Below are 7,594 nucleotides of genomic sequence, written 5' to 3'. Positions count from 1 at the left end.
GCAGTTGTCACAAAGACAGTGCCTAGTCCAAGGAGATTCTAGCCCTTCTTTGTGAAGGTGAGAAGTACTACTACAGGGGCATCACGTGAGTGGTGAACTTCAGGTGCCAGAACTGCCACACAGTGAATGACCACCACCTGCTTACTGTGTGCACAGTCAGGAGCCAGCAGGTATTAACCACACGCTTAGTTTACAGTCCTAGCTATAAAATTAGGATTTTGGTCATTGATTTTACTGAGCTAAAGCTGAACATTGTATTTATCGTACCTACCTCCTAGCCATCAGTCAAGTGTAGGAAATAAAAGCGATTTATACAGAATGCTCAGCTGAACGTTCTTCTGTTCTCCCACAGTTTGATGTTATTCTTGTGTGTTTGGGTGTGTCCCCCTTTGGCAGCTTCACCTGCTCAGCTCAGCTGAAAGGGAAGTATAGAAAAGGACTTGCTGCTGAGCATGACAGAAAACTCTCAGGATGTGCATTTTCATGATGTTACTACAAAGTATGGATTCCTATGGAAAAAGTCTTTGCTGGATTTGCATAAGGAGCAGAAGTAAATGCAGCAGTTAATGGGGAGAAAGTTTGCTTGCAAAACAATCTAGAAATTGATTGTTGTTTTAAATCTCTGTGAATCCCTCCTTTAAAAAGCTGCATCAAACTTCCACATTCCAGGGCACAATACAGTAGCCTGTGATCCTCTGCAGTTATGCTTGATGGAGAAGAGTACATCCTTTATTGAGGCCATTTGGTCAATAAAAAATAACAATCCTTTTAGTGAGATGAATCATTTTGGCACCTATAGATTTGACATTGGGAGAATCCATTTATAGATGGTTTATACCACCTTTATTGGGAAGACTCATCTGGGATGCACTTTACATTTCCTCACATTAAGCTTCTATCTTTGCTGTAGTGATCTCTTTGTGTGGGGTGCAGGCTTTGCATCTGTGGCTGTTTTGCCCATCTGCTAATGGTTGCCCAGGCAGGAGGTGGCCTTATTTCAAGGCTTGATCTGAGCTACCCCACAACTTCTTGGCCACTTAGCAGGATATTTGGCATGGGGAACTGCAGAAACCTTTCACTTAGCCCCAGGTTTTGCAGCTGTGACTTACCTTAGAGATTTCTGCCCTCCCTTTCAATTCAGATGAGTTTGTGCAAGCAGCTCAAATACTATTAGGAGTGCCTTTTAGGCTGTCACAGTGCAACTGTGCAAACTCATGCCCTTAGAAAACCACATCTGGAAGTTTCCCGTTTCAGTTAAAGGGTAAGAACATAATAGGATCTTCTCACCACAGCCAAAGGTAGCAGGGCATTCTGTGGAAGCAAAATTGGAAATTCTGCCTCTATCTCTGTCCTCCACTAGTTGTCCTAGGAGCAGCCTGAAACCTGACATAATTTGGTAATTTCATTCTTATAACTTTAGCTACCCTTAATGACCTTTAAAATTGATTTGCTTCATTTGCTTTGGTTTTAAGAGATTACACTTAAGTAATGCTCTGCTGCATTTAATGTTTTGTTGTATTCTAATTTACTGTGTAATGACTCTCTATATTAAATAACAGTAACAACTTCTGAATTTATTAATCAACAAGAGATGACAGAGAATTCACATTAAGCTCTATATATTTTGAATCGTTTATCTCCCAGGTAACATAAGAAAACTGTTAAATCATACTGAACCGCATTCCTCAGCTGATGTAAAACAGCTAATATACGGCAGCTGAATTTCTTGCCCATTATGTTTTCCATAAAAGATGTCTTTGCCTTCACAGCATCAATTATCCATGATTCTTCTACTTTTCTTGTTTTCTGCCTTTGCGGGTGCTGCTAATTCCCCTACTTTCTTCCAGGAATGGAAAAAATGATCTATATTAGGAAATGTGTTCTTCCTTTCTTCAGTAAGCTGCATTTTCATTTTTGGCATCCATATTTAAATTCTGATGTACATACACATATGAACGATGTGAGTTTTACTGCTGACAGTTTTAAGTCCTACCAAGTATCAGCTGTGTAGACTATTTAACCCCTTCTGGGCTTCACCAGAAGACAATACATTTTTATTGCAGGAGAAGAGAAAGGAATGCAGTTTGTCACAGAGGTCTCCATCAGGAAATAATCCTTATCTTCAAGTCCTACCATCCAAAATCAGTTAACACTGGTAGTGAAAGACGCGCTTAGCCTGGATGCTAGAGGTGGGTGAAAGAAGACCTCGGAGTAGCTCATTCCACTATCTCCTGGCACTGACAGATGCACCAAAAGCTCCCACCTAAAGGGACATGGTTGCAGAGGCTCCTTTCTCCACTTCCTGATGCTCTCTGTGGAGTGAAGCCTGTGATATCTGGGTATATCTTTTCCATGCCTCCCTGCTGGAGTGGAGGGTGGGCATTTGAGGCAGGAGCAGGGTGAAGCTCATCCCATGCCCACCAGTGGTGACCTGCATGTAGCAGGCATGATCCATACCGTTGCCCTTTCCTGATAAGCCTGTTTGTGCCACTCATTACCCTACAGTGTTTCTTGTGGGAACCACGGGATACACAGCCTGGACAGAACAGGGCAGAAGATTAATCCTCCTGTCGCTGCTAGATTTTAATTGGAAGGGAATCTGTCTTTGACTTAATTTCCTCTCTTGTCTCAGCCAAAGTCTAGTGGATCAAAGAAATGCAAATTGAAAGAGAATATTTTGGATGTGCCTGATTTTAAAGTTGAACATGATTAATCTTTCGAGCCTCTGACTTAATGTCAGTACCATTTTTCTCACAAAAGCATTGGAACAACTTATATTGCCTTGAGTGACAAAAAGAATTTTTTCCAAGAGAGGAAATCTGAATGATGTCGTTGTAGTATTAAAATGTAGCTACTCACTGCTTCATGTTATCAAACCTGAAATTATCCTTTACATTAAAATGCTGTATGTTTTATTTCGTAATGAGAGGGCAAAGATCCAGTTGCTACAGAATGTCAAGGTAGTGCATATAGGCTGCCATAATATAGCAGGGTGCTATTCACAAAGAACTTCAACAGGCTGATTATCAGATTATTGGCCAAAGCAATTCTGTAATATTTTTTTTTTCCATTTTCTTTTTTCCTTTTATTTTTCTTATTATTTTGAATTACAGCGCTAGGAAAATATTTCTCATGTGGTTGAGTTTGACTTCCAACATCTCTTTATTTGGGAAGAAATGAATTCAACGGTTCTTTTTAGTGCTTGTGAAAATGAAGGATATTTGTGCCTGCACAACAAGAAAGGTGATTTAGGTAAGTGTCTCTGAGACAGCTTGAGTTAATTTACCTCAGGCTTGCCATGACATTCTGCATGGCTTTGCTTCAAACCCCTTCCAAGAGAAAAGATTTGCTCTTGCTGAGCTGTATCCAAGTAGAGGGTGCTTTTTTTGGTGTCCTACGTTGCGGCTCAATAAAATGGGAGAGGAAAATTTGCCATTGATGGACCACAAATGGAAGGAGAAAAGGCTTGTTTATTTATTTGTCCCTGTATTCAGACTGGGGGTAATGAATGTCTGTAAGGATTCTCTGTACCGGATCTTATTGCTAGTTTTCCAAGAATTCCTCATTATCAAAGCAAATGAGTTTTCTACGCCACTACTTGCTTTCTGGTAGTAGAGCCTTACATATTGACTGACATGTCGATTGGATAAATGTTCAGCCCTCTGCTCAACCCTTGCTTGCAGCAGCCCACAAGTACAGGTGGAAAAAATAAACAAAAACTTTCTTTGCCACTGAAACCATACAGGCCTGATCACCTTATGTGTGCCCTGTGGATTGTATCAATTAAAAGCTGACACAAGGGAAAACATGTGAGGGCAAATGCTGTGTTTCCATTCCTGTGACACTTATTTATACCTTGGGAGGAGTAGCTTGTGCCTGCTCTCTGAAGAGAGCCATTCCTTTGCTCATGCAGTGACATCTCGCAGGCCAGCTGTGCTGTCTCTGAGATGCTAGTTATCAGCTCTTACAAATGTGGAAGAAAGCAACAAAATCATGACAATGATAAATACTGCTTCTTTGCATACTTACATGATGCCAGCCCAGTTTGTGAACCAACAACACTACTGTAGTCTGGCTCCAAGTAAACAGAGCTATTAGCAATCATACTAGGCAATCAGTTTGCAGGTTTGAACTGACCAGTTGTTACAGAAGAACTTTTTTTTTCTTTTTTTTTTTCCTGGACTCCTATTATTGCAGAATCTCTGGTGAGCTGTATTGCTGCTGCTTGTGGCTAAAAGCAAAAGTACATGAAGGAGGAAAAGAAAGGACCATGAAACAGAATGTCTCTCGTTCCCAGCTCACTATAAATGTAGCAAGTGATCCCTTAGGCACAGGAAGGGCCCTGGTAGGCTGGTATAGCCCCTGTGCATGCCATCTGCTGAATTTCAAGCCTTCTTCTACTCCCCTATTCTGCAGTATCTCCTGTAGTGTACGGCTGCTTTTCTACTGAAAGCACTGCAGCACACTGCTAGCCCAGGTTATCAATTTGCTAGCACTTACTACAAAAAAAAGAAGGAAGGGAGTGCATTGCATAGAGGAAGATGAATGTCCCTTGCATCTGTATAGTTATAAGCTCTGTGTTGTGTATTTGTGAGTGTAGTAGGACATTTCTCCAACTTTTTAAAACTGGTCAAGACAACAGCCCTAATTCCTGTGTGTTAAAGATGTGGATATTTGGCCTTTTTTAGTTCCAAAATGCCATTCTTAGGTGGAGGCAAGCAAAACTGCAGCACTGGAGTCACTGATGTGTTTAATGCATTGAAGGAGAGCAATAAATTAAAACATGGTGTATATACTATGAGACGCAGGTCTCAAAATGATGGACTGTCATGGAAAGTGGGAGCGAAATAGGAAATTCAGACCAAAGAAGGACATTAATAAAACACTCAGTGTTTTATTCTGTGTCAGACAGTTTCTGTTCCATCTAAACCGGCGTATTTCCTAAAACAATACTGTTTAAGGAGGCAGCTAGTCCATCAGAACATCTTCCCACTGCTGAGTATCATCAACCCAGAACTTTGTTCTGATCAAAAAGGTAAAAAACATGAGCATAGAGCAAGGATTGAAAGAAAAAAAATAAGTGAATCCCATGCCCCTTAACAACAATACAAGTCAAAGCAAAGTCATAGCAGTGTAAGAGAAATTCACAGAAAAAAAAAAAAAGCATTCGGAATCTTGGAGACGAACTAAGAGGAAGGTGAGTGAAAGAGGTGTTCCACCAGGATGGCATAAGTTTTAAATGGTCATGCACTTAAACTGCTTTTATTTTGATCTGTATTTGTAGATGAAAACAGTTGCATTTGCAAGAATTGCAAGAATTGCACATACGATGATAATCTGATGTTGGGTTTTGATGCGTTAGAAGGACGCTGTAATAGACATCATCGTATCCAGCAAAGATGAGTGCCAGGAGGCACCTACTGAGTCACTAACGTTTACTATGCTCATTTTACAATCTTTTTTTTCCTAAATATCTTGTGATCTCAAAATTCCACTAGTTTAGATTATTTTATTTTATTTTGCAGTCGCTCTATTTGATTGGTATTTTTTTGAGGGAGACTTGCCAAATTCATCAGTGCTCATCTGGAAGCCAAAATAAATATCCATGTGTTTTGAAGAGCAGAAATGCTGGAATGCAGCTAGAAAGTAGCTCAGGGCTCCTGCCAGTCGTACTGGCTCACCACTATGAGGTGAGTGATGCTACAGCAAGCGTGTGCAGCCCAGCAAGGTTGTGTGATGGTGGCATTTGGGCTGACCTGATCTGTTGGAGATGAATTCTAGCCTCAGAACTGTGTACAGAGTAAAATGCAATTTAGAGGGCAGCAGGGCTGCTTTTCCTGAATGTTCAAATCCCTCTTGACAGCTACAGGAAGCTGGAATATCCACACAGCCTCCTTTACTAATACAATTGCATTTTCAACATTTAAACAACAGTTTTTGTTTTTTTTTTTTTCTGGGATAGAAAATTTCTCAAAAATTTTGGGGGGAAAGAAAAGCAAACCTTTAGAAAAATGCAGATAGAAATCTTTCATTTATGCAAAATGGAAGCATACTGCGAGTCATTGGAGAGAACCTATATTTTCTTGACAATTATAACAATATTAGGTAGCAGCGAAGGTTTCCAAGGCAACCTGGCCACGGGTGCATTCATGTGGAGTGTGTGTGACTACCTGCTTTGTCAAGCCAATGGATGGATGGCAGGAGATATGTGTGGTGGGGGGGGCTATGTATCATTTCATCAGTCTGAACTTGGAACACTCTTTAAAAGCAGAGGGTTTTTTTTCCTCCAGAGCATGTCTGATTGTACCAACTGTCTTGCTGCTTTTGTTTTCAGAATAGGCAAGACAAAATCGTGGGAGCCAGGGTGAAGGCAGATGGCCAGTGAGAGGAACCTGGGTTAGGAGATACCTTCTGGGCCAGTTAGCATGGGGCGTGCTTTGTAGGACCTGGCATAAATAAATACACAACACTTGCCCAAAATAAGCTTTCTCCTTCCTTTTGTGCCAAAACTAACACCAACCTGTTTTTCCTGATGTGTTAAACCAAAGACTTCCTCCTGACACCTTGGGTTTCTTGCTGTCTGTTGCAACTCTTGGTACCTTCTTGTCTTTGCTGTTGCTCTCTGCCACCTCTCTTTTCCAGATGGGAGCTTTCCTGGTGTCTCTGACCTTCCTGCAAAGTGTAGAAAGGGAAAAAGAAGCCACACAACATCTTTTCCTACATGCTGTTCTTCAGGATCTCTGAACTGTTGTGGCATATAAATATTATGCGAGCACGAAGGCAGGTGATGGTGAGGTGGGGGTCATCCTCTTCTCCCATGTAACTAGCAATAGGTGTAGAGGGAATGGCCTCAAGTTTTGCCAGGGGAGATTCAGGTTAGATGGCAGGAAATAATTCTTCTCTGAGAGTGATCAGGCACTGGAACGGACTGCCCAAGGAAGTGGTAGAGTCACCATCCCTGGAGGTGTTCAGGAAACATTAAGATGGCGTACTGAGGGACATGATTTAGTGGGAAATAGTGGTGATAGGTGGACAGTTGGATTGGATGATCTTAGAGGTGTTTTCCAATCTTGGTGATTTTATGATTCTGTGACCCCAGCTGTTGCTCTCCAAGAGTTACAGATGCAATTGACTTAGGAAAAAATGGTAAGGCTGCTGATACAGTTGTCACAAGAAGAAAAAGCACTCCCTACACCCTCGAGGGAACTTAGAGAGGACTCCTGCATGTTCTGGGGTGGTATTCATCAATCCTGAGAGCTTTCCAGATCACAGGTCAGGTGTGGCAGGGCTGTGATGGAGAGCAGCTGGTCCTTCATTTGAGCTGAGCTTGCAGGTTTGCACTGACACAACAGCAGCGTGGGTCACTGGGAGATGTTGTCACAGGCTGAGGTTTAACTGAGCATTTCCACTGCTCTTGAACAATAGTCCCCTTTACAAATGAATTTCGCTTGGGGGAAAAGCAAGGAGGATTCTGAATTATCTTTCTCTAAACCAAAGGTATTATTGGGCTGAAACATGCAGGTTCCTCTGGGAATTAACCAGTCACAAGAAGCATTCAGAGTAGCAGTTATTCAGGGATTGAAAGCTGCCTGCA

At 41.6% G+C, this 7,594-nt stretch overlaps 1 long non-coding RNA gene across 1 annotated transcript; it reads left to right on the top strand.

Moving 5' to 3' along the window:
• The first annotated feature begins 2,069 nt into the window (after positions 1-2,069).
• On the top strand, positions 2,070-5,684 carry LOC128080610 (uncharacterized). The gene is made up of 3 exons (XR_008206804.1): positions 2,070-2,189; positions 3,114-3,252; positions 5,526-5,684. It is a non-coding gene; the product is annotated as an uncharacterized LOC128080610 (long non-coding RNA).
• The last annotated feature ends 1,910 nt before the right edge of the window (positions 5,685-7,594 follow it).

This window comes from Tympanuchus pallidicinctus, unplaced genomic scaffold (assembly GCF_026119805.1).
Source record: "Tympanuchus pallidicinctus isolate F22 unplaced genomic scaffold, pur_lepc_1.0 scaffold2, whole genome shotgun sequence".
Classification (NCBI taxonomy): domain Eukaryota; kingdom Metazoa; phylum Chordata; class Aves; order Galliformes; family Phasianidae; genus Tympanuchus; species Tympanuchus pallidicinctus.
Note: the sequence above shows the minus strand (reverse complement) of the source record. Positions and strands in the feature narration are given on the sequence as shown.